Source organism: Diorhabda carinulata, chromosome 6, assembly GCF_026250575.1.
Source record: "Diorhabda carinulata isolate Delta chromosome 6, icDioCari1.1, whole genome shotgun sequence".
Classification (NCBI taxonomy): domain Eukaryota; kingdom Metazoa; phylum Arthropoda; class Insecta; order Coleoptera; family Chrysomelidae; genus Diorhabda; species Diorhabda carinulata.
Window position 1 is genome coordinate 11595735 of NC_079465.1, and position 26689 is coordinate 11622423.

Here is a 26689-nt window from a genome sequence, read left to right on the forward strand (position 1 = left end):
ATTGTTGAGGCTAGTAAAATCGTTTTTCAAAATTGTCTTATTCAGTCCGACAAGGTAGAGCTCCACCATATTACCATATTCTTTCAGTTATACAGTTGCTAAATGATTTCCTTCTAGGAGGATTAGTCGAAGAAAATTAATAAAATGGACATTGCGATCGCTCGACTTAGCGTCTCTAGATGTCGGGGACATCAAAAATCGATTGTTCGTGAAACACAAACCCGAGATTTGAAAGAATTGAAGAGAAGAATAACAGCTGTGTCTAGAGATGGGTTTGACAGATGACTCTTAAAATTTTAGAGAGCAGAATTTGTCACTATTTTGAGAATGAATACCAATTTATTGAAAAGCTTTTTCTGATTTTATTAAAAATACTTGACATAAAATTATTTCACGATTTCTCCAAAAATATTGAAAGAAAACAAAAAACGTTCGCTGTTTGTGAAAAGGTAGTCTAAAAAACCCAATAGACAAAATGTTGTTTGTTTAGCAGCCATCAACAGTGAACGTTTTTTTTGTTTGGTTTTGGTCATCGTTATCTAATACAATACTTTTATTTGGAAGGCATTAGTCCAATCCATATAAAAGCTAAGCTAGATTTTACTTTGGGTGAGACTGCTCTTTCATTATCAATAGTATAATATTGGGTAGCAGATTTTAAACGAGTTCGTACAACTTGTGTAGACCAGTGTCGCAGTGATCAACTAAATGAGGTGACGAGTCCAAAAATTAAAATCTACAAAGCGGTACTGGATGATCGTCACCTGAAAGTGCGCGACCTAGCAGACACAGTGGGCCTTTCAATGGGTGCCACGTTTTAACACAATGGAACAAAAACAGCGTCGAGAAGATGTTTCCATCGAGTGTTTGGCAATGGATGAAACATGGATCCTTCACTTTACACCCTAAACAAAATAATAATCAAAACAATGGTTTGAAAAAGAAGAGCCGGCTCCAAATAAGGCAGAGACCGTATGCAGGCAAGGACATGGCATCGGCTTTTTTAGAAGCGCGTGGGATAATTTTCATTGACTTCTTCTTGAAAAAGGGAAAATTACCAATGAGCGAAGAAATCAAGCAAAAACGGCCGCATTTTGCTAAGAAGAAAGTCTTGTTCAACAAGACAATGTAATAGCTCACACATCCGTTATTGCAATGGCCAAAATTAATGAATTAAATTGCATGCACTTTATTCACCATATTTAGCCTCCTCGGATTATTTTCTTTTACCATATTTGAAAAAATAGCTTGGTGGTCAAAGATTTTCCAACAATGAAGAGGTGATGTCGGTGTTTGATGGCTATTTTGAGGAGCTTGAAGATTCTCATTTTAAAAAGGGTATCGAACTTATTGAACATCGCTGAGAAAAGTGTATGGATCTAAAAGGAGATCACGTTTAAAAATAAATTTTTTTTTTTAATTTTTGTGTTTTCTCTGTTAGTTCAGGAACCATCCTTATACGTATATGTGACGTAGTATTACATAATTTTCAATTTTCTATAGAGGCTGAAATAGAGGGTAGAACAATTTGATATCATTTTCTAATATTGATGTTTCATTTATTGTGAACTCGGAAAATTGGGGTAACCTACTTTTATATGTACAAAAGAGGACAAAAAAATAATTGTTAGCTGTTTATAGTTAAACTCTTTATATTTCCTCAAATTTTTAAAAGAGAACACGGTATTGATATAAATTAAATAGGGTTGGTCTTAAAATAGTATCTCAACCAACTTCAGACATACATTTTCCGATGATTCCAATAACTGACCATGACATGAGGTCTTGGCAATATGAATTAATAAATAATATAGAGTGCTACCCTATATCTAATAAATCATAAATTCGGTTTATCAAACTATATAAAGTACCAATTGTTGTGAAAATTACGATCAAACATACTGATTTGATTAAATCATGTCAAAGACAAAACCTTCATTCTCGTGAACAGTGAATCCAATAAAATGAAAACTAATATAATCAGTTACTTATTAATACTTAAAAATACATTAATCGTGATTGCTTCATCTACAACAGCAGCGTTAATAACGCCACGAGGTTATTCAAGCGCTTTATTCTCGTTATGTGGCTCTAACATGAAAATTAGACAGACATACCAGTTTATTAGATATGCTATACAATTACCATCATTAGAGATAAAAAAGTAAGCTTCTACATGTATTAGTTTCCAAATTTCGGTCTAATCACATTCAATTGTCTGTAATATAGAGTGTTTCAAAATGAATAACGCTTTATAATCTATTTTCTCTTATTGCCTAAAAAAGTTTTTTGGAAAGTTTGCGACCTCAACCTGAAGATTTGTGTACTTATCGATATAAGTTGCGCGTGCTTTGAGAGATTCCGTTTTCTAAACTTAAAGTTTCACTTGCAGGAGAGAGATTTTCATCAGAGTATAACATTATATAGCATACGCAAACGCGGCGTATTATTTGGGAGGATTAAAAACATTAGAGTATTGCTGGACTAAGTATTCAGATTTGGAAGACAGTTGAAAAAAAAATGATTATGGAAAAAAAGGTTTTGTTTAATGATGATGATGATGATAATACATCTCAACTTAGAGGTGTTTAAAAGATTACTAATGATCTAAGATCATTTTTCACGAATTCTTCGTGGCATTTCCTCCCATTAGACTTAACTTCTGGAATTCCTCATTCCTCATTCACTATCAAGTGTTGTTCTATTAGAGCATCATTCATTTCACGGCACAAATTTAGACGATGTGTGAGTTCTTTACAGATATCCAGCCAGTGTATGTGTACCTAGTTACTTCCAGTGAGGAAATTCATAATATTGGTTAAAAATGAAGTTTTTGGTTCATCCGTTTCCAGTTGATGAGAGAATCATGTAGAGTATCAAAATAACAAGGACCAGTTATAGTTGCTACACCAAACAAGAAACTTTCCAACGCGACATAGTTAAAAAAACATTGAATTTATTATGGAAATCTCGTTGCACTTTTGTGAACCCCTGAGGATTTTCTAAACCTTAAATCCATACATCACGAGTTTTCATATTTCCCCTAAGATAAAAAATCGAGTCATAATTGAAAATGACATTATCCAGAAAATTATCGTTATTTTAATACAAAAAGCAAAGGCAACAAATACGCAGTATTCTGAAAAATGTCATAACATGCTGAAAATTTGATAAGATGTACTGTGAGAAAAAATTTGTTTACGAAAAAAATAAACGGCGTAAAACAATTTTGAATTTAAAATAAGAAAATGCATTTTTTTATTATACTTTGAATATCGAAACTAATTCTAGTTCTACAGTGGCGTTTCCAAAAAAATGTATCATAAACTGGAGGTCTTGGGTAATACAACGTTGCTTGTCTCTACGATGATTTTCAAAAAATCTATTAAATTTTCCGTACTGCGCACACTGGCGGTAAAATGTTATGCAGTGTTACATTGCTTTTAATCGCATTTTTAACAAAACGACTAAAAAGGGTAAGAGATCTTTTTTTAGGAAATTTAATAAACTTTCTGTCGAAGTGTTTCGGTACTCAAACATGTATTTTCTCATTTAAAACTCGAAATTTTGTTAGCGTCCGCCACCCATTTTCTGATAAACAGACTGTTTCATCGCAAAATGTTATTCAACTGTACTATCATATACATTTCGTCAGCAAAGTTGGAACGTAACGATTTTTTTAAGCTACGCATGATGACTACTCTCGTACTTGCTCATCGCTTCTCTTAATTGTCTAGTACTATTTCGTTTATAAATTTTTCTATCCGCTAGTCGTCATAATATGACGCATATATTGTATGCTTCTAGCGCTTTCTAGCTGATGTCGAAAACATTACATGTGTATATTCACATGAACCAACAAAAAAGATGTTTGAGAAGCTCTTTCGTTTGATACATCATCTATAATAACATAAATTTATAATAAATGTTGTGAATTGTTAAAGTGTATATGATTTAATATGTCACCGTAACTCTCCTGGTACAAGAAGTTATTAGTCCATGTGATGAATAATACTGTGAATTCCTGTACTACTTGGTGTCGTTATCAAACGATAAAATCAAATATATACGTTGCTTACTTTCAATAGTTATTTAGATTTAACGGTTCCATCGACAATCTCCAATAGATACATTATGATTGAACTAAGCATAATCGAATTTTGACAAATCCGTTTATTTTCAAGATAAGATCATCAAGTTTGAACGAATTCATTCTTTTCACTATTTGTCAATTTAAATACGAGGTTGCGACGTTAAAATATCTATTCAAACGATCAAAAACAATGATACATTTTTTAAAATTTTTCATCTGGTTGGTGTCAGTCATATTCCATTATTTCATGACGTTGTAGTCGAGCTTAAAAAATTAACTTTTTGATAAAAAGAACAATTGGGAGTTAAACTGGACGTGAATCAGAAAACATTTGTTGAAAGCAGATGTCACGACAATTACATAAAGGGTGTAAATGATAACGGGATTATTGCGACCTAACTGGATGTTATGGATTGGAACGTGTGGTTTCAGCAGGTCGGTGCCACCTGCCACATTGCGCACATAATAATCTATTTATTGAAACAACGAAAATTAGAAATAGTCGTACAGGCTATAGCTGAACGAAAATATACCATACCCTCACAAACTTCACGAAGATGCTAAGAAATGTTAGGAGACAAAGGATATTCGTTGCATTTTTGGGAGAGGAAAAGGAACATATTAGTAGGATATGGTTAATTTCAGAAATGATCTTGACATAGGAAAGTTTTTCCTCTGTAGGACCATATGTTACAGTTAAAACATAGAGGAATGAAACAACAAAAGAGAAAATTAAAAAGGAAAGAAAAATTGTAAGCTAAAAGAAGGTTGAAAAGAAAAACTAATGAAAAAAAAATGTTTTGGTGGGTCCACTCTGGGAAATCCAAATACCGACCGCCTTTGCACAACGTATTGTCATAGGTTTCTTGGAATGTGAGGGTATTAAAAACACCCAAATCAATTCGTGAGAGCGTGAGGAGGTTTTCTGTATCTAATTGGCCAAATCGTTCAAATATAGTCGTGAAACCGTCGGGAATAAGCCGCATGATCGTCTATCGCGAACCAGCAGTACACCAGACAACATTCGCCGCGCAGAGGCTCATGGGATGAATGTGCAAAAAATTTCAGCTGAATTCGGCGTTAATATTGGAAGTGTAAAGTCTATTATCCACGAACACCTTCAATATCGTGAAATAACGCCACGATGGGTTTCCAAACTGTTCAACTTCGAGCACAAATTCATGCGGTTGGACGTTTTTCGATGCAATAAAAGACGCAGGTGGACGTTTTTTTGAGTGCTGTACGTTGACTTTCTGCGCATACAACGTTCTATAAGTGCCGCATAATAATCTAACTTTCCGAAAACACATGTAAAACCCGCTTATCGCTCAATTACCACATGTTTGGATCACTGAAAGAAACCCTCTGAGGTCAAATATTCAACACGTACAACGAGGTAGAGGAGTTTTTGCGCACATGGCTGTCCTAGATGCGCAAGGAATTCTCCAATACCAGTATGAAAAAGCTTCTAGAGAGGTGGTAAAAATGTGTAACTAGTGAGAGTATTACAGTCTAGAAAGAGTAACAGATACCTGGATATATAACTTACAAATGATGGAAACGAAAATAAAGAGATAAAATAAAGAATCGATCAGGAAAATAAAGCAAACTATGACCTCCTTCACTTATTTAGACGTATAAACAATGAAGTAGAATAAACAAGAGCATTTTCAGTCTTTTAATAACGCACGGAAAAAAAAGCGTAAGAGAAAAGTACTTCAATCCAATTTTCAAGGGCATATGTCAATTGGAAGATCTCGAAAAAGGTGAGAAGTTGCAAAATACGAAATCAGTCTATAAAAGATAAGATTGTAATAGGGTAGCTCATTTCAGAAACAAAAGGGGAAGAGAACTTATGGAAGTCAAGGCCTGTAGCACCATAGAAGAACGCTTGAGCACTGCACATGAAAAAAATATCAACAATTATAGATACAAAGATACAGATGCTATGAAAAGTAGCCACAAGATATTGATAGTTTTATTTAGTCTCAACATAATAACATTCGAAATCAAAGGTGTAAATTGATAGAACTCTTCAGAAGCTATTTTTCAACAGATTAAAATAAAATAGATAATTGATTTTTATTTGTCTGTCCAATACCTGTCATATTAATCTATCAAAATATCATTGTGGCTATTTTTCAATTTTTTGTTTGAATTCGAACAATTGGAATTAATTTGAAATATGGAGATATAAATATAGAAAGATAGAGATATAAATGAATTTTCTATAAAAAAATTGTCAGAGAAATACGTTACCGAAACTACTTACAGACATTTTACGAAAGAATAGAAAAGAAAAGAAAGTGTACAGTAACTGAATGATTGACACAAAACGAAATTTCTTACCTCAATGTCGTTCGTAACTTCCGATCCAACTATTTCCCATTATTATACCCTGTCAATGTATATACATAAAGTATGGATAAAAGTATAATAAAAAACCGTATTTCTTTCGAAATTACTTTAACTGATTGAATGCGGCACTACTAGAACATCTATCAAGTTGTATGTGATGAAATCAAATATATGAACCGAGTTTGAATATCCAAATAAGCAATTTAATAACCTCCACATAAGGTCAATGAAATATAACGAAAGCTATTGCATTTTTTAGTAAAACTATTATTCTATATTGTACCAGTAATTTTAATTGTTTCCGACACCTTTGTCAAACACTGTGAGCAAAAACCAGACTCATTACACCAGTTCAAGACATATTTCCACATTCACAAGTTCTGTCCGTTCAAATCATCAATCCTTGGCACTTTTCACTAAAAATATTAATCACTTACGCCCTTTTACGATATAAGCTTCGATACATCAAGTTGCGATGCATTTAGAAATGATATATGTATTTGTCACGTTATATACTTTATTTCTTAATAAACTGGGAATCTGAAAGTTCAACTAGGGTAACGTTTTTTATTCGAAAAATTGAAATACGTTTAAATCGAGGTCGTTCTGCTGTTTCTCTAAATAAATACATCTATCTTGCAGGGTCTGCCATATAAACATTAGTAAATTATAGCCTCTGTTGCTTTACTGAGGTACGTTATTTAATGTTTGAGTAATTTTCAGATTTATGTGTATTTCTATATTTTTTGATTGAGTAATAATTATTTATCTGTCTTTTATGATATTTCAAAACGCCGCTAGTTATTAGTTCCATATGTAAATCACGATTACTAAATTTTATTTATATTTTAGGTTTAACATAAAACACGTATTTCTTAAACATATTATTAATAGAACTAATTTCAATGAAGAATTTAAATGACACAAATACTGTTAAAATACGCATTTATCTGATAAAATGGTGAAACATATTAGACAATTTTATTTCATTGTGTACCTACATAATGACAAAAACGGATAAAATCTGTTCACATGCTTTTGAGTGATAAAGGGAGTCAAAGAAATATGGGTTTGTGATAGATTCTTTGTGGATCATGACAAGAAATTGTAGGATAATTCTCTGGGGACGGAGAACCAACCGGGTACGAAGATATAAGTGGAGATGTCAGATAAGTAATAAGACCCGTCCATCTGAGAAAATTTATTATTATACGAGGGTTGCTATTTTTATTTCGGGTCTACGTAAATGTTGTCAGGCACCATCTGATGTTTCTAATTAAGACATTGAAAAAGTGGATCTATTTTGAAGTTTATAAGAATTCTGAGAGTATCAATATTTAGTATTTGTGTCAGAAATCTACCTAAATTAATATCGACAGTTTCCAAGATATCCAAGAGATCTCTTTCGTAAAAATTATTAATAGCGGAGAAATCACTTCGACAGAAAATTGTGCATTAATTCCCTAACTAATAAACTATAGAGAGAACTTAAAGAATAGACCCTTTATCTCAGATTAGCCAAGAGTTTCAATATTTTCACAGGGTTGGATACGTGGACGATATTTTTGCTATATTATTATTGGTTAATACATTAAAGTTTGCTCATTAATATTTTATGATGTGTTGACGTATTAGAGGATTATTAGGGGTCAGTATTCTAGAATCTAGTAAAAATTCAGATACATAGTAATCAATATCTACTTTTTTGCTATACAATATACAGCTTCTTCATCGGAAACGTGCTATATTAAGTAGGAGAAAAATGGGCCTGATTAGTGCAATATCTGGATATTACGAAAAACTAACTTTCAGCTAATTCAATCACTGATTTTCTCCATATAATGCTGAATTATGTATTCAAAAAAGCAGGGCACACAAATAGAATTGATAAGTTTGATATATGATACTGGAGGCGTATGCTTTTATTTCTTTACAAATAATTCGAAAGAAACTGAAAATCCTTGCAAGCCCCTAACATTCAATTTTACTGGATTCAAATCGATCTCATAAGTATCAAATTGAGATTGACAAAAACCAAAACTCAATAAAGAAAACATAAACAATAATTTCAGCTCCATGGTATGGTGTCAACAATCAATTTATTTTTTTAGTAATACTCACATTAATAAGTCTCTTACATGAATCAGCACTCACCTGGAACAAAAAATAAAAAAAATAAAATATACTCTTCATTCATAGATTTTCCTCAACTTTTTGCAGACCTGATTCCGATTACAGAATATGACTGAGTTAATATTTATACACATATTATAATAAAAGCTTATTTGTTATATTTTATTTTATGAATCAACATAAATTATTACCCAGAAATCAGGAAAAAATTCAAGATGGCGAACTAATTTTCAAATATTAACATATTCTATTACATTATATAACAAAAATTTTAAATAAGAAAGGATGATTAGCATAATGTAGATAGTTTCTTCTGCTTAAAAGTATTCTCTTGTATAGGATATTAATATCAGTCAATATTTGAAATATCTAATTTGTAAAAGCAAATTAAGAATAAGTTTACTGCTAAAAATTCTTTTGAAATTACCATGAAAAAAAAACACATATTCAAATGTGTAATATGTAAATGTTTATTTAGAATAAAGAACGAAAAATGGAATATTAAAATTTTTTAAAACCCTTCGACGTCAGGCCGTTTCTCCTTTAATTTGATCATTCACGTAGTAGATTTGTAAGAAAATCTCAAAAATCGATAGGCTTTGGCTGCGGAGAGGTTTGTGCACAATCAATTTGTTTGGGAACATTTCCTCAACCACAGATAAACTCTGGGTAGGTGTATAACAGATTGCGCCATCCTGCTGCATCTATTGTTATAATTCTCAAATTGATGTAAACAGTTGCAGGTTAGATCAAAGAATTGAAATTGACTACATAAATATAATTTAATTAGAAAGTATTTTGAAAAAAATTCTGAAAAATCGGGTTATTCACGGGATGACATTAAACACATGGTCATTATAGAACCACACCAACAACTTCTGTGTTTAAACCTTCGTAAGTAAGTAACTTAAATCCGGGAAGATACTTTATTTAAAGCATCATATAGAACTTTAAATGTATATTATCATATACATCATATGTATATTTCGGTTGGTTCGCGTTTATGTAACATATAGTATAATATGTAATATGTAGATTTCAGTTTTCAAGCATTGGGAGCTATAGCGAACTAAGAAAAGGGTAAAGTTAGTTTATGATACTCGAAGTTAGTCTCTGGTAGACCATCCTTTTCCAGTTGAAGAAGTGAGATATTGGATATTCTTTTTCCTGACGGTTCGCGGACAAGAATGGGCGCAGTTTCTGCAAAAGTTTTGGGCAGATCTTGATAATTTTTTTACCGTTTTGGTGGTAGACAAGTTTTGAGGTAATTGGTTCTGGTTGTGGTTCCGATCTAGTTATTATCGAATTGGAGAGATCCCTGTTCTCAGCCTATAGCATGGTTAATCAATTCGGCATTCCAGCTAGTTTTTATGCTGATTCAGTTCCATCTTCCCAATCTTGAAGTTTAGCTGTCAGCACTGATGTTGAAAGTTATGCAAATTTTTTTTATTGTAGTAGATTTTTGGTTATTTTTCTTCGACAAGGAACCCATATGGTGGATTATATAATTTGTTTGTTTAATTTTTTTTATGCCCTCTTGATTCGTACAAATGTAACCAAATTATCGATTAGAGTTTATGCCGGATTTAGGCTCTCTCGGGGCGTCTCCTACAAGTTCTCGACACAAATCTTGGCGAGCGTAAGCAATAGGAGTGTTAGCCATCCATGCTCTGGATTTATTCTATATTTACGTTCTTTGACTAGCACCCGATAAGCCGACACGGAGGCGAGGCGAGTGAAAGCGAGTCTACCATCCACACTCTCGCACTCTCGTCTCTCGTGTAGTTTTGTAGGGACTGTGAATGTGATTGAATTTAGTAAGTAAATATTTTAATAAATAATATTTATTAATTAATAAATATTTGTTTAATCACAATTGAAGTATTTCATTGAAGAGCTATTCTTTGACGTTTCGACTTATTCTCAATAGTAAGTTTTTTGTACGACCATATGTGAAGTTGAATTTCATGTACTTAGCGTGAAATATAATATTATTCAAATAAGACTTATTTTACACGGAAGTAGGAAATTAAATACATATATTTTTTGTTTCAGCTAAAAAAGCAAATTTCGCGGTAGCTGAAATTTCATTAGGAACTGACAGATGAGGCTAATTACTATACGTAGCAACGCCGTACCGGCTAATAAACAGTGAGGAGCTGAGGGAAATATAGTTCCTGTCAAATTAGCAAATAACGGAGAACAGGTTACAATGAAAAGATTTTACACGAAATAGAAAACTAGAATTTAGTATTGATAATTTTTTTTGTTTGTTTGGTTATACTGGGTGGACCATAAATTCCAATAAATGAACATAAAACTGGAAAATAATTATAAAAAAAATCTTCCTGGTCTGGCCTAATTATTTACATATTTCATTTGCTCTCAATTGTTAAAAATTATTATTCTAGGGCTTTTATCGAAGTTATAACCTAAAATCTGTATAAAGTAACTTAAAGTAAACATTCACTGGACGCAGCAATTGACATCATCCAAAATTCGCGAAAAATAGCTGTGTTCAAAACAAGCCAAATTTGACCGGTACTTTTTGACAAAATAAGTATTTTCTATCGGGTTATAGCTATGTAAACAATGAGTTAAAAACAAGAAAAGAAATACATGCATATTGGAGTACTGCTCCTGGATCGCCCACATATTTTAACTCAAAAAAATTCTATAAAACGAAAGTATCCATGGACTTTCATCTCTGCTCGAAATCAATTAGTTTGGAAATAATTCTTTAATAAACGTCATGTATGATAACAAGCGCTCTCTTTCTGTATCCATATTCTATTGTTTAATTCTCAAAATGTTCAATTAGTTGAAAAAATCTTGAGGCTTTTTCATATAACAGTTACTGAATAACTCGTGCAATTTTTGAAAAGTACGGGCCAAGTATGCCTACCAAAGATATTATCTCTCAAATTGTCATTTTTTGAGATTGTAAAGGTCTTTGGTCAGTTTAGGTACTCCAAAATGCAGTTTTGTCTGCTGATTTGCCCATTTAAGCGAAAGTGGGCTTCATCCGAAAATAAATTGCCCCTATCTCCATGCGCTTTCTATGCTACAATGTTTACAAAAATGCAGAAATTTATAGCCCACCCTGTACAACCCATTTTTAATTGAGCCTAAATGAAACTTTTTTGGTAAAAATCCTTTTAGGTATTACCTTCTCCAACACTAGAAAATATTCAGCAAAATGGGGGGTACATTTTTTTATAAATACACAAAAAACACATTTATAAGAGTTAATGGTTTAAAGCAAATACTAGAAAAATATAGATAAAAAGATCGTTATATATAATATATAATGATAGACAGAATAGAAGTAAATGGGCACGTGCAGCAGCTTAATGTATCGTAATAGATACAACAAAACAAAAAAGTCATCATTCAAATTACTCCTCCACTGTGTGTATATGGCACATTCGGGAGCGAAGCTAACAAGAAATTACTAAAATAACAGGCCACTTATAATATGAATCTCTGAATGCGAATTTAAAGCTCACTAAGAAGCATATAGAAATATTATTGAGATATCATCCATTCAGCTGAAGAGTACCAAACCTTTAAATTTCCAAAATGACTATATGTATACCCATAACCTACGGCAATGAGATATTTATTTCACTTTCTCTTGATTTATTTACAACTGCCAGTTTTATAACACTACAGCTGTTGAACACCAGGCTACTTCTCGGAATATAGATCGAAAAAAATAGGGAGGGATATTTACAACTGTAACCCTAACTGGGATTTACAAAATTAAGGTGTAATTAGTAGTAGAGTAATTCAACTGCCATTTCTAGGTGCATAAATAAAACTTAGTTGCAGATTAAAGTCTCATTATTTTGAACATTACAATAAATTATTCAAATGCACATATACACACGTTAATAAAATAGGGCGCTGCACACAAATTTGAGGATCTCCTCATTTATTCAGTTACCACAACTTTACATCGGCTCTGCCAATTATTTTAGATTAATATGAATCTGTATTTAATTGGTGTTTGGGATTTAGGTGCCGTGAATACTTGTTTAACTAAATATTGCAAACTTCAATGAAATATTTTCCCGGGTACTTTTTTATTTAAAAAACTAAGTTATGAGAGATACAATTTCAAAATAATTTATTAGGATACTTATCAGGTTTATTATAGGTTGTATTAAAAGTATTTTTCTTTTTTTGAAAAAGAAGATAGTGTTGGTAGCGGTTTACAGATAAGAACGATTTTCCACCATAGACAAAACTATAGTGCATTACTATCCTACAAAGTTTTTTTGCTTACGATGAGGAAGCTGGAACTGATCATACCCTGTGTCACTCTATGCACGGCTTTTCACTAAAAATAGCTAATGAAACTATAATCAACTTCCAAATAGTTTGGAAACATTCGAATTTTGCAATCCTTCGATAAACTTTAATTGAAGGAAGACATTTCTCAATAAAAGTATAGATGAAAAATGAGAGAATTAAACGCAAACGATTCAAATTTGACGAGTTTCAATGTTTTTTATAAATATGTACTTAGCAGAAATAATGTAGATTTCTAAATATAAGCCCTGTTTCAAAAACTAAGCGTCAGTATCGTGGAAATTAACTTAGGCCGAGGAAAACTGCGAGGATCAGTAACGATAATGCATATTCATAGAAGGCGATGGTGGGACTGGAAAGAAGGGAAATTATTTAAAATGACATTATGAAACTTTGTCATATGAACGATGCAGTATTATTTTGTTCACAATTGACCAGATTACAGCAGGAAAATCAAAAAAAGCGCCCGGAGTTGGTTAATAGGACGGACGTCACACATATTTGATGAGTCGCTAAAGATTGACTGAATTTTCAGATTAGCCTCCTCACAGGTCTTATGTTTCTCATTTTATTCTTTCGCTTCTTTGAAAAGCTTTATTCCTAACCAAAAGTAGCATAATAAAAGCAGTTTTTTGTTTAATAAAAAAATACTTTTATATGACCTTATATTCATAGCAATTTTTTCAATATGAATATATGCAAAATGTTATTCAGAAATTTCACAATCAAAACCGCTCTTTAATTATATTGGAACGTTCAAATGGACGTTTCAATTCACCGTGACTGTTCCCTGTATAGGGGAAATCGGCTGAAATATTTTAGACGGAAATTGGTTGTATTGCTTGGGTTGCTATTCAATCATCATGGCAAATAACTATTACTATTTGACGTTTCGTCATCTCGTGCTATTTTCACAAATTGCTTGCGGCTCCGACTAATTCAGCAACTTCTGAAGATGCCTATCCACGCATTGGTAAAACGTCAGAAAGCAATAGTTGTTTTCGACGATTAAATAGCCCAGAAAACATTAAAGCAATGGACGACGGCCGCGAAAGCGTAACACAATGAAGGGTGGAACCACTTATGGAATAAATTTTTCATGAAAACTTTACATATTTTTAAAAGCTTTCTCATTTCAAAGAATTATATAATGAAGGGTATATCTTAAATGTTATGAAGTGAAAATGAAAATATATACAATTTTTTTCTAGAAATGTTGCAAAAACTTCGTTTTTTAGATAACCTCATAGAAAAAAATCCAATGAGCTGTGATTTGGCGATGTTACTTCTTTGGATTGGATCCTAGGAAGACTAAGTAAATGTTTGTTCTCAACAATAAAGGTTAAAGAAGGACCTATTATACCTACCCAAGCACCCTCCTTTTAGGGATATTGAATATGGGTCTCACGCATCCTATGAGGAACCTCCGTTCACTAAAATTTATGATTATAAGTCTATATATATATATATATATATATATATATATATATATATATATATATATATATATATATAAACTTCTTAGACCTTTTGATATGTTTAGGTTTCTAAATCTTCTGTTATAATTTTTGAATGATAGATAAAAATTTTAATGTTTCGACTATTTTCAGTCTTTATTAAAACGAAGATTATTTACAAAAACTGTAAAATATAGTAGCTCTGTAACTTGATAATATTTTTTATAGCAAAATTCCGGTTTATATTTGAACTACCCTCGTACAATTCTTTTTCTGCAGACGTGTGTTAAATGCAAAGGATTAAGATATTTTACCTACGTTGAATTATGTAACGGACTAAGTAGTTTTCGTAAACAGATAATATGAATATAATATTGTTATATTATTCGCATTTCCGCTCACTGAAGAATGCGGCTAAGACTGAATAAAGTGAACGACTAACAATCTTTTATATAAAAAAAAGGAAACGAATTATACGCTACGAAAATTAGTGTTGAGAGAATTTTAAATGTTACGCTATATAATGTTAACGATTGTATGAATTTTATTAAACTTTTAGTTTGATATGGCATAATTATAGTGTTTCTATTTTAAAAACTACCACTGAGTAAGATTTTATGATACGAAAGCATGTAATAAATCTTATATTTCTCCACCCATTCTATTCTAATTTTATTCCAGCCATCAATTATGAAAGAATTAAAAGAGTGTTTTTACAGACAGCTTTCCGCCGGAGGGAGGTCGGGAAAATTCATGAGTTTCCTACATTTCAAACCGAGAACGTAATGATATTCCTAAAGTGTGCCACTTTCCCAGTTTTCCAAGTTGAAACGAACTGAATTTTTAATAGACTAATCGAACAATCTGCCTTTTATATATCTAATATCTAAACGATCACGGAATGGAAAAAATGAACTTGATTAAAGAAAAATATTATGATTATACTTTTTTGAAATTACTATTAACCTCAAATCGCACGAAGTTTTTTCGTTAGATCTCACTGTATGTAAATGAGAAAAATTAATTAAAATAAATTTCTTGAAGAATCTTGGTTTTTCTTGTATATTTTGCAGTCTAGCGCAGAACACATAGTTTTAGGGGTTTTATGAATAGCTATAAAATTCTATTTTAAATTGAGCAAATTTTAATTTTATATACAGGATGAGTCCCAGAACACAATACCGTTATTTATTAGTAGAAATTGAGTTTTTACAATCACTCTAACAGATAGAGATGAGTTTTCTACGTTATCAAACAGTGGTGTTTTATTTTATACTATTGTTTGGGTGTTGTAAGGAATGGGTTGGCGGGTTGCTGACAGCCCCGAGCAAATAGGGGATAGGATTTGGGGGGTTGAGACTTAAGTCGCGCACGTGACATGACAGCTGTCAGCAACTCGTACATTAGACACATTGTAGTTCAAGAAGACTGAATTCAAAGTTGCTCATTCCTTGATCAATACAGAAAGCTTCTACACCAAGGTCAAAATCACATGTTGTACTCATAGGCTGCATGCAAAAATACGTATTTCTTCATGATCCCTTGAGGTAAGCGATTTCAACTATAAGTTGCTGACAGCTGTCATGTCACGTGCACGACTTCAGTTCCAACCCCCAACGGCTATCCCCTATAAGCTGTCAACAACCCTCCAAAACATTCCTAATAACACTCAAGCAATTGTATAGAATAAAATTTTCACTACTGTTCGATGACGTTTGAAACTGGTGTCTATCTATCTGTCTAAATAGCGATAGAAAAAAGTACAAAGAAGTTCAAGCGATAGTATGAAAAATAATGACCAAAAAATTAGCTATTGGAAAAAAATGTCCAAAACTAAATACCTTCTTCAGGGGAAAATAGTTTAGAGTAAATTTTCAAAATAATGAAATAGAGGAAATAATATCGGCAATAGAAATACAAAAGTGGGAACAATACTTCAAGGACCTATTACCTAAAAACAGACCATAATTTTATGTAAATAAGAACACTGACATAAATATAATTTCGTCTTCACTGAAGGTCAGTCAAAACAAAATCGAGGAAGTTTGTAGGTCCCTGAAAACGGAACGGAGATTCTCCTGAAATACACTATATCTCCGCCGAGCTAATTAAGGCAGGAATAGAGAACATTTACGAAATTGTTCCAGAAATGTATAAATATGGTCTATAAATTGCGTCAGCTTGGTACTGGGCAAAATATTATCCTTAATAAACGTGCAAAAGTTGCCCAAGTTTTTATTGCTTACTGCTTTCTCTATGTTGATTCTCAATAAAGTGGTAGGCATTTGGACAACGACCATATATAAACACCAAAATACCTTGGTTGAAAATTTTTTAAAAAATAGCTGGTTTGTTTTGCATCTAAAATAAATTTGGAATATTCATCAACTAAGAGTATTAAGGAAACTGAAAAATAATTTTGTTTCTGCGTATGTTGAAATTTAATTGTCACTTGACAGCATATTGTTCACTTCTAAGCTGTTCCCTTCTAAATGCCATCAGCTTCGAAGTGATTCACACAATCAGGCACAATGATAAATAGCAAAAATGACAAAAAGTACTGAATAAAATAAAGAATTCATGCAGGGTATAGGGCATAAAGTAAATAAAAAATCATAATGCAGTGTATAAGCCAACAATTAAAATAAGTGTTAACAGGACTGCAATAAAACCAATATAAACGTGGCAAAAACTATGAGACTGAAAAATATGGACGAAGAATAACTAAGGATATATGAGGAAAATTCATGCAAGAATGAAATTTGGAAATAATCAGTACCAAATACATTGAAATATAAAATTAAGAATATATTAGAAGAGGACATAGTAAACATAATTAGATCAAGAAGGTTACGATGGTACGGACACATTAATAGAATGGTAAAACGGCAACAGGACGGAAAATTATTTCCTGAATGCCATATCCAAGTATTTTATTCGAAAACTAATTAATTACCTACACTGAAAATTTGCATGATTAGATTACTGATTAAAATTTTTTGAAATAACGATATTAGTGCAGAACATATATAAAAAAAATTCAAATGGAAAATAATGGGTATGGATAGGTAAATAAATATGTCACTGACTCTAGTAAAAATTTTATTATATTCAGGGTTATCCTCGTACAGATGTAAAAATAATTAAGAATGAGTGTAATTGTATCGAAATTACCTTCGCAAACATGTCCAGAAGAGTATCGGTAAATAAACTTTTTCTTCATAGTTAATGAAAATGACTGAAATCGTAATAGAACAAGTTTTTTTGTTATTGAAATAATTGATCTCGGCAAGCCAATCAGGGTTTAGAGATAAATACTCTCGTGAGACGGCGATTCAATGCGTCCGTAGAGTTTTCATTGATTTCAGTCTCGCGTTCGAAACCATAAACCGTATTTTATTAATTGAAAAATCAAGATCATATGGAGTATGCGCTGCAAAGTTGATTAGTGACTATGTAAAAGATGGTCATTTAACAAAATTGGGCAGTATAAAGCCTAAAGAAATAGCCAGTAATTATAGCATACCCTAGGTAAACGTTTTTTGCCCTTTATAGAACGTAATTTACAATAATGACTTATATAGTGTATGTAAAAGTTCATTAGTAAACCTGTTTGTTGATGATACAGTGGTATTATATCCGTCGCTTCAAGTTATTCCGTTGAAATTGTTAACATTGCAAGTATTGAACACTTGTTATGTACAGGATCCTTCACGACGAGCTGAGTCGATATGTATATGGGAAAATACTGCGACTGGTGTTCTGAAAATTTGCTTGCATGAGTTTTCCGTAATGCTTCTTTCAGCTAAAATAATTTCAGTTTTCTGAAACTTCCGGTTTTACTGGAAGTGCACCCTAACTTGGAATTTTAAGCAGAATGCTATGGTTTTTGTTAAATTTTTGGAATCTATGCCAAATTTCAATATAACTTTATATGAGGCATAGTATTCCTAAAGTCCACCATTTTTCAATTATTTCACATTTTCGAAATTTTTGGTATTTGAACAAAAATTAATGAAAATAGGTGTTCAGAATATGGTGTCGAATTTCGCTATCTAAAACTTCGAAAACTTAATTTTTTCAAATATTTTCTGTTTACCATTGGATTTTACGCTTCAAATTAAGGGGACTTCGTTGGTAACTTCATATATTTCAAATTAATTTTTTTTTGTAGAAAGTTGAAAAAACTGAAATCTTCAGGATTTTTGATTATCTGGAGCGACCAAAAAAAAAACAAAAGTTAACATATTAACAAACAAACAAACAACGAAAACAGTTTAACGTTTAAGCGTTGCAAAAGTGTTAATTATGTCCCGTTTAGAATAACCCTATTACATTCCCCCTATATTACCAGCAAATTGAAATCATTTTCATTATTAAGTTTTTAGATAGCGAAATTCGGCACCGTTTTCCGAACACCCTATATAAATTTTGGTCAAGGTTTTCACAGATTTTGAAAGCTTTAAGTGTTATTTGTCCAAATCCCAAAAATATGATACCTGACTCACTTAAACTTAGAAATATAATTTTTTTAGTGGAGGGCTGCATGTGTCCAAAAATTTCGAAAATATGAAATCATACTATGCCTTATATAAAGTTATTTTGAAATTTCGCATAGATTCGAAAAATTTAATAAAAACCATAGCATTCCGTTTAAAATGACGAAGTTTGGGTCCATTTCCGGTATAACCAGTAGTTTCAGAAAGCTGATATTATTTTAACTGAAACGAGCATTTCGATAAACTTATGCAAGCAAATTTTCTGAACACTAGTCGCAATACTTTTTCATTAAAATATCGATTCAGCTCGTTGTGAAGGACCCTGTACAAACAAGTTATATTTGAATGTAACTAGAACTAAATACACGAAAAAACTTTTAAGTTGACTGAAAAGTTTCGTTTCCCACTTCACACTGAAGATGTCAGCACGTAAAGTTAAGAAATATACTCACGCATGCGATGGGAGCTTTTTTCTGAAATTTGAGCCATTTCTGAAGTTTCTGTTGAACAATCGTACAAGTGGGTCTTTGAGAAAATTTTCCTGAAAGTGGAAAAAAATGGGCATCAAACAATCATTATATTTTTGTTTTTGAAAAGTAATACGCCTACGCAAATGAAAGGAGTTAGACACTGTGCAACATCATTTACGATCGTAAAATTTTTGAGCACCTGAATCTAAACGTAGCCGTATCAGCTTGACCGATGATGAGATGGTGACTAAACGACCGTCGGATATCAAAAGAATGCATTTGCTATACTTTTATAGTGACTGAAGAATTATGCATGTGTAAGCTAGTGAATTTATAAGGGCGGATAAAATGATGACCACCGTTTTTTGGTAGTTACGAGATTGTGTTCATCTTAAGTTATAAAGTGTAATACAATAATAGAAGAGTATTATGCATAATTGCATATGAGAAATTGCAAAATAGCCATGGAATTCAAAGGGAACAGAATCTCCTCTCTCAAAACAACGCACATTCTCACATTTTGGTAATCGCCATGACTAAAATTGCCTATAGAATATGCAAACGTAAGGTTGTCTATATCAGGCGCCCTCAAATCTTTGAAATAAAGTCTTTCTAAGTTTTCATAATTGTTTTTGTAAAGTTTTAATAAAGTTGTAATTTTTATCAAAGAAGGCTACAGATTTTAAAACTACAAAACACACAAGAGTTCAAGGTTCTCAAAACCGTCCCTCTCCATAGCAGTTACTGTCAGACGCAACGGCCGTGTGTACCGATACCTCCGTATGGCCTTGGTGTGAGTGCGAGTGTAGTAGGCATATACTGGGGATTTGGTATGTACGGCACCGTGGAAATAAGGTATTGCAAAATGGAAAGCTGATATATGTAGGAGGCCGTGGGGGTCTCCAAATAACCAGAGGGGGACGTGGTACAAAAAAGTTTGGTCTATATTATTCCCGGTCTAAGTATTGGCCATGTATAACCAGGTATTTTTGTCCTAGTTAATTCCACCTACTTGTTTAATCTATTAATATAATCGCATTTTATTGCGAACGCAGTGATATGGTGCCACAAAAAGTCTGTTCTGAATGACGGTTATAGAATTTTAAAAAATAAAATTTTAATAAGACTGTGAACGTGCCTTAAAGAGGTCCGAGACAAATATTCCGTGTGACAGTCGAAGACAAAGATGATCTTGTGCGAGATTTTGGAGCTACTGGTAAAATAGGTACGAAAGTAATATGAAATATATGATAATGTGAAAGTTGATATATGAGTGGAACCAGAGAAAAAAAGATTTTTAAAAATGTTCACGAAATGAATTTTCTTACTTAAGTTTAGATTTAAACTACAAATCAGGCTTAACATTTATGATAATGAAGTTTCCAGAATCAGATGCACATACACTCTTCTTTTTATATTTGAGTATTGAAGCAAAAGTATTGAAAATAAATATAAAATTTCCCACAACAAAAACTTTATTATTCTCAACAATAAAGAAAAAAATGCAATTTAAATAAAAGACAACATAAACAAAATGGAGAATTGTGTGAGCATATTGTGAATCAGGAACTACAGTAGGCAGGGAACTTCGCTGTCTGCATGAAACACTTCTGTAATCTTCGCTTATGTTTTGTTTTGAAAAACATAATTTCTATGTGATCTTTTTCTACTTTTATAACACGAACATTGCGCCAATTAAATGGATTTCCCTATTTATCTTTTTTCTTCATTTGCAGTTCGTTTTTGGATGTTTTCGCTAAGTCAAAACATTTTGATAGATATCTTATTACTTTGAAAGGATGGTAGATTTTTCCAGTAGATTGAACCAGTTGATACCACTCCCTAGGATATTAAATAGGTGCTATTTTGTGTTCTTAATGAGTACATGATCTTCATCACACTCTATAGAGTATGATCGGGAACTAAAAATTTGTGCTTCATTACTTTTAATGATAATATGCCCCTCTGCAATAGCTTCGGGTCACATAAATCAGTGAGCCTGATTTACATCACAGTCATGGACCGTTAAAATGAATGTCCATAACTGATTCATTTTCGTTTTTGACACAAACACATGGATGAAGGGAGATTTTACTTTGGATCTTTAACTAAGTGTGTGTTACTATATTTTGAGGAGCTATTTGTAAGATGCAGTAAATTGATTCCACCAGTGTCGTCAGTTGTGTTTAGATATACATATATAAACAGCACTATATTCACTCAATAGTGTTGTAGGGCAAGATATATCAATCAAATCAGGCAAATAAGTGATTGTGCACTTTAGCAACCTATACGGCAGCAGATCGCCAATGCATACAAATCATCTAGCCAAACGGTTATTTAATGAGGTGCTATGGTGCTATGTCTACGCATGTTACTATAACGCCTGGTTGAGACACGGATATTAATTTAGTCAGGTAGTGAGTAATTTAGACGTATAGAAAATATCCACTATCATTTTTCGCTCATACTTGAGTGCACCGATTATTAACAAGATAAGAAGGCTCACTATCGTTGGAATGATTGAAGTCGGGCTTACAAAAGCGTGCCGACAGAACCCGACATTCGCAGTTATCAGTGTTTATACGAAGTTGTTGCAGAGCTGTGACGATTGAAACGAATACATATTCACTTACCGAAATGATTCATGTACATTCACGTACATTAAAAGATGAATGAGAAAATTTTAATTTGTTTATTTTGTGGATCTTAGCAAAAAGTATAATAAAAAAGGAATAATGTGTGAGAGTACCAAATAGAGAAAGATTCTAATTACCGAATTATTAAACACATAATACATACCTTTATAAAATGTATACAGGTTGTTCCAAATTATCAAAGAATTTAATTTGATGTTGGGTTTTATTCAGTTTTTTTGGTTTGTAAATTTAAGTGTAAAAGAAATACGCAGCCTAATGTAAAGAAAATATTTATGAGGAAACTCTCCACAAGAGTATGCATACGGGGCACATTTTTATATTGCTCTGACATTTCAGTGACAACTAAATTTATTGAAATTATCAATATTAATGTCCCGAGTGCATGTCAAATTGTCGATAATTTAATTTTCTCGAGTGCGCGAATGCGCACGAGAGGAAATTATGAGACAATTTGACATGCACGAGAGGGCATTTTGCCAGACTATTTCCTGAGAAAAATTTAATTTAAAATAAACAATAATTGTTCCTTTTCTTAAAATATAAAATTAAAACCAAATGATGTTTATTAATCCTAGACGAAAATTTGGCACTAGTGCAAATTATCGATAATTTGCACTAGTGCAGTATTATCGCTGAAATTTGATCGTTGCTAGGTAAACATAAAATATTACAGCTTTTTCGTTGGCTTAAATTTTTCGAAGGAAATAGTCAATATTAATGTCCCCAGTGCATGTCAAATTGTCGATAATTTAATTTCCTCGAGTGCGCGAATGCGCACAAGAGGAAATTATGAGACAATTTGACATGCACGAAAGGGCATTTTGGCAGACTATTTCCTGAGAAAAATTTAATTTAAAATAAACTTAATTCTGTGTTTAAAATTTGTTATTCTTTAAATTATAATAACAAGTGGTGGAAGCAGCATAGAAACACCATCGTCGGCCTCCAGTAAAGTTGTATATTCTAATTGCATTTTCAATAATTGTTCCTTTTCTTAAAATATAAAATTAAAACCAAATGATGTTTATTAATCCTAGACGAAAATTTGGCACTAGTGCAAATTATCGATAATTTGCACTAGTGCAGTATTATCGCTGAAATTTGATCGTTGCTAGGTAAACATAAAATATTACAGCTTTTTGGTTGGCTTAAATTTTTCGAAGGAAATAGTCAATATTAATGTCCCGAGTGCATATCAAATTGTCGATAATTTAATTTTCTCGAGTGCGCGAATGCGCACTAGAGGAAATTATGAGACAATTTGACATGCACGAGAGGGCATTTTGGCAGACTATTTCCTGAGAAAAATTTAATTCAAAATAAACTTAATTCTGTGTTTAAAATTTGTTATTCTTTAAATTATACCGTAGTTGACGATCATCATATTGGCATTGAATTGGTATCTACGGTAACTTATTGACAACAGTTTTGTTCGTGAAAAAATATTTCAAAATGAGTTTACATCCTAGACGAAAATTTGGCACTAGTGCAAATTATCGATAATTTGCACTAGTGCAGTATTATCGCTGAAATTTGATCGTTGCTAGGTAAACATAAACATAAAATATTACAGCTTTTTGGTTGGCTTAAATTTTTCGAAGGAAATAGTCAAAAAAAAGTACTTCTAATTGTTTGACATATTCTATAATATTACTTTAAAGTATTTTCATTATTAAACATTATATAGGTAATACAAGAGTGTTGCAGAATACATTTTTACAATATAGCCAGTAACATAAACCAAAGCATTGCCGTGCGTACTTGAAAGATTTCTATAATCGCATGTAAAAACTTAAGAATTATAACTATGTAGTTATCATTAGTATATCTGATAGCTTTAGATATTAGTAGAATATCACGAGTTACATTGAGTAGAGCTTTTATAAAATTTGCACCTTCATTAAAATATTTCAAACTAAATAATTTTTTTTGAGGCACTACAAAATTGATTGGGGGTTGTATTTGTCGAATTTCCGCAAGAATTTCTTACCAACCCAAAAAAATTCTCTAGGCAATCCGGATTTAGGTTCTTTGTTAAAGAGAATGAATATTTTTCTACTTTCAAGGTTTTCCATATAGATAAAACAGAGTTTTTTCGGTATTTTCCAAACATTTATAAAATGCATATTATTATTTATACATTCTTCCACATATATGTCAGCTTTCCATCGTTCTGTATTACCTCCATTAATTTAATTACCTTGAATGCGTTAAAGTTGTTGAGCTGGCGAGAATTTAACAAAACAAATAAATCATTGATTGTATAAATTTTGTAGCAAGCATTGCTTTTGAACACAAGAGCATGAAATCTATAGAAGCATATACGGCAGCTGCAAGAGAGCCAGCCACCGATGACTTGAGATGACTAGTTTTTTTCTTATCGTGATCTTAAAAAATAACTATATAAAAATTTTTCAACAACCCAAATGGTAAATGAAAATCATAAAAATAAAAATTTTCCTTATAGATTTAAATATGAGGCACGTCATATATATAAACAAGTTTGATATCATCTACCCAAAAAGTAGTATTATCTGGTGTTAGCCAATTTTCTAGAATTCGATCGTTGATCTGAGACCACACTCATAACATTAAAAGCTACTCGATTTAATTTTTTAAAATTTTTAAATATTTTATTTCTTCCGAGCGAGCTGAAGGATAAAAAGAATAGGCAATAGGTTACTTCTAACTACAATACCTCGTACCATTACAACTAATGCGAAGGTTGGTACTTGGGAATTAATATATTGTTTTTCTTTTTGAAAACTTATTATTTGTTGTAAAAATGCGATTTCAAGCTAATTTCATCCAAGCAAATAATACAGACTCATTTCTTCATTTCAGTTCGCGGTTCCAGCAAACAAAAAATGAATTCGTTAAAACCTAGATTTATTGCCCATTTTATAGTAAAACGGTTCAAAATTCTTATTGATGAAAACCTGTATATTGTGGAAATTTGGTTGTATGCCTTAGGTTCCAGGAAATATATGGTCAATGCTAATAGTTTTAGTCCGTATATGTATCTACATCCCCTAGCTGATAAAAAAATATATATATATATATATATATATATATATATATATATATATATATATATATATATATATATATATATATAACTTGCTGTCTACGTGAAATAATCTTTAAGCGCTTTCAATTTCTTAACTTGGTTCTGCCAAACAGTGTAATTCAGTATGAATATCACCAATGGTTCCAGAAATTCCACCTTAATAACGGCAAGTAAGGAAAATCCACATCTTTCTCTACGACTGGACGTGGAGCGATCGAAAAAGAGTAGCATCCGATATTCAAGTGAGATAGGCATAACAAGAGGAGGAGACCTGAGTGACTCTTCTTGTCTTGTTGATATTCGATGTTGAGTGCAAGCGTCAAATAGTGGTATCACAATGAACAAGCAGACGTCGTACGGAATTAAAAAAAGCTATAAAGTATCATGTTATTGTTTGGAAAGATATTGAAGAAAAAATATTCGTTAGTCTGATATGTTTTATTTTGGTCTTATTTCTTTTTCCGGAAATCCAGCAATTTCCATGGCATATGCGGCTTGTTTCGCTATCCTGTTTTTATACAACTCACTTTTCACATTCCATAAAGCTTCGTATTTCAAATACTCATCAACAAACTGAAATCTCGTATCTGAATTCCAGTGCAACATTGAGTGTTGTGAACTAATGCACTTGACTAAATACATACGTTTTCACTTGATTTAGTGGCATTTTAGTAGTTGACTACACATAAGAGGGACTACTAAAGTCACTACTCTACTAAATTATTACCCGTGCCTGGACTATAGGCGTAAGTCATAACAAAAGTCTAGGTTTAAGGGCAGATTTCTAGACAAATGGAAATTGAGACAACAGCAGCTACCACATTTTGCTGCACAAGTTCGTGATATTCTACATTATCCCTGTCCAGGTCAATGGATTGGAAAAAAAAGGCCTGTGAAATGGCCACCCGATTGAGCAGGAGGATTTGCAACTCACCTTATCGTTTTCAATGATTCCAGATATGTGTGAAGTATATGATTACATAGAAAAAAACGGATATCTGAATTTCAAACAATACATACGGTTCCATTGATAAAATTTATAAAAAATCGCAGATAGAAAGAAATAAGAGGTCCTGTAAACTTGTATACCGATAAAAAATTTAACAGTCAAATAATCCTATTTTATTTTGAAATCTTCTGCGTAAAGAAAATTTTTATTAAAGCTCTACGATTCGTGAGACTTTCAACAGATGTTCCTTTTTCCATGGTAATAAATGAGTGTTGGTAAATTGGGTCCCGGCAGGTAGCCTATTAAATATCTATTTTATACCCTCTTATTGGTATGTAAATTGCTTCCAAAACAGTCTTACATTTGATCAAATACCTGCCGGAATTATACGTTATTGGTAAAGTTAATATCTTTAGGGAAGATACGATTGTAATATTATATACTTTTCGGATACCCATCAATTGTTATTTATATTCATATTATTTATAGTGTAAACGTAAAAAAGAATTTTCATAATTTAATGTCAACAAATTTAATTGCTACATGTAACCATTTCTTTTAAAAATTCTACCTTCACACTCACTATTTTGAAACATTCCAACATTGTTTTCAATATTATTCGAATTGCTCTATCATCCTCCAATTCTGAAAAGTTTCTAACAGTCAGCAGTTTTGCAAAGAAT

At 32.0% G+C, this 26689-nt stretch overlaps 1 protein-coding gene across 18 annotated transcripts in view; it reads right to left on the bottom strand.

The window, feature by feature from the left end:
* The window catches only part of LOC130895024 (uncharacterized), a 721573-nt gene that overhangs the window by 338206 nt on the left and 356678 nt on the right, over window positions 1-26689 (bottom strand). For 5 of the 18 annotated variants that reach the window (XM_057802123.1, XM_057802124.1, XM_057802130.1 and 2 more), the window contains one exon: window positions 8573-8605. The exons of 11 other annotated variants lie outside the window; for them this stretch is intronic. The gene's annotated coding sequence lies outside the window, so the exon portion shown is untranslated. Of the gene's footprint in view, window positions 1-8572; window positions 8606-19309; window positions 19399-22129; window positions 22315-26689 lie in introns of those variants that run through there. 2 more of the 18 variants (XM_057802131.1, XM_057802134.1) reach the window with 2 other exon arrangements.